The sequence below is a fragment of the Sapajus apella genome, unplaced genomic scaffold (assembly GCF_009761245.1).
Source record: "Sapajus apella isolate SASKATOON/1434 unplaced genomic scaffold, GSC_monkey_1.0 scaffold5314, whole genome shotgun sequence".
Taxonomy (NCBI): domain Eukaryota; kingdom Metazoa; phylum Chordata; class Mammalia; order Primates; family Cebidae; genus Sapajus; species Sapajus apella.
The window spans coordinates 2610-4670 of NW_022442238.1; the positions used below are offsets into that span (position 1 = coordinate 2610).

Here is a 2061-nt window from a genome sequence, read left to right on the forward strand (position 1 = left end):
ACAGAAAACTGTTGCTCCATCTTCTACTACATAAATGTGTGACTCCACAGGTTAGTAATGTTGTTGTCTAGTAACAACATTATTTTAATGTTTGATTAAAATATTTCTGGTAAAAAATATATACATATATTTTTTAGACAAGCCACAACTTTTTATTGGGGAAAGACTCAGCTCCCTGGGCTGCAAAATAAATAAAATACCAGATGCTACTATCACACACTATTTACAGCCTGCAGCTGAGCAAGCAGGCCCTGGAGCCTTCTCTGTGAACCAATATTACTGTCTTCTGAGGCTATGGGAGAGGTCCAGTAACTGGGCCAGGAACTGAAAGGAAACCAAGATCTGAACAGGCAGCATGTGAGTCAAGGAAGTACTGTTTGTGGCCACCAGCAGTTGCAGCTTGCCCAGGCAGTCCTGCAGCGCCGCCTCCGGGTGCTCGCCCAGGTGCACGCCCGCGGACGCGGGACCCGCAGCATGCGATCCGCCAGCGCCAGGCAGCAGATGGCCAGCAGGGAGGGGGAGTAGCTGGTGAAGGCATCGTCGGCCAGACTCAGCGCGGCCACCCTGCGCGCCAGGGTCTGCGCTTCCAGAGCTTCGGAGGCCTCAGCCTGCCCCGCCTCCACACGAGCATGCGTGAAATGCTGCAGGAAGAAGCTAATGGTGGGCGCACCCAGGCTGAAGTGCAGCTTGTGCAGCACGATGCACTCGAGGTTGCAGAGCTGCTGCTGCCGGGAGAAGGCGCCGCAGCACAGGGCCAGGAGCTGCTTCACGCGCGGCAGGTGCACCTCCACCTGTTTGCAAGCGATGAGCAAGGAGGTGACCCCGAGCAGCTGGAAACAGTCTGCAGCCACCGGCGTGGTGGTGAGGAAGCGGTCCAGAGTGTTCACCGTCAGGCGCAGCGACTCGAAGGAGAGGCCTAGGGCTGGATTTTTTTTTTTGAAGGAAGTGATTTATTTGTAAGGGAGACTACTGGAGCAGGGAGAAGAGGGCTGAGGAGCCTTGCATAGATGGGTATTGGGCCAGGGTCTGATGAAAGTACGTGCTTAAAACCTTGGGTGAAATCAGTTGTAGTGTTAGGCTGGGGTGCTGAGTGGGTTTCTGTACATGGCTTGCCATGGGTCCAGCCTCTACCTCCTCCAAGGCATTTGCCAGCCCTTCTGACAGTGGGGAGCCCAGAAGAGGAGGTCTGGGAGTAGGGAGGTTCTAAGATGCCAGCATCCGTGCTCTCGCTTCATCCTTAAACTCACCACGCCAACACACATACAGACATGTGCACACACAGTACTTGTCAGGTCAGCTTGTCTTTCGAAGTTTTTTTTGTGTGTTGTTTTTGTTTGTTTTGTTTTGAAGTTGAAGAAGAGGTTTCAGTTTGTCCCAAACCAGTAGCTCCCCTACTTCTAATTCCTAGACACTGCCCCCCATTTCTCCAGGTTGAGACACATCCTGGTGTCCCTGAGCCCACATATGGTGACTGACTGTGGCCATCTAGAACAAGGTTGAAAGGTAAAAAATGAGAGAAGGCTGAGGCAACCAGAAATAGGAAGAACAGAAATGAGGTGTGGGCCCAAACTTCTGCTCAACTGTGTGGTAGGCAGAGCCCCTGGGCAGGGGGCCTAGAAGTTCTCATAATGGTGGGAGAAGTGAGTCTGGTCCTGCCTGTTTATGAGCTGACAGGCCTTTTCCACATTCGTGGTCATGCCACATGCAAGATGTGGTCATCATCCAAGCGGACAAGACCAGCTTCTTCACTGACCTGCACAAGCCTTTCAGAAAACAACGAGAAGGGCTTGCTTCAGTGGGACTGGATCACCCACCTGGAAAAGGGCAAGATCTATCAGCAGGGAAACCTGTTTGACTTCCTACGCTTGAAGGAATGGCATGGCCCCCACGTGATCTACTTCGGGGACCACCTCTATAGTGACCTGGTGGATCTCATGCTGTGGCATGGCTGGCGCACAGGCACCATCATCCCCGAGCTGGAGCGTGAGATCCGCGTCATCAACACGGAGCAGTACATGCACTCGCTGACGTGGCAGCAGGCACTCACAGGGCGGCTGGAGC

The 2061-nt window shown here is 53.2% G+C and overlaps 1 pseudogene; it reads right to left on the minus strand.

Moving 5' to 3' along the window:
- Positions 1-276: 276 nt before the first annotated feature.
- On the minus strand, positions 277-1235 carry LOC116547890 (annotated as a pseudogene).
- Positions 1236-2061: the final 826 nt, after the last annotated feature.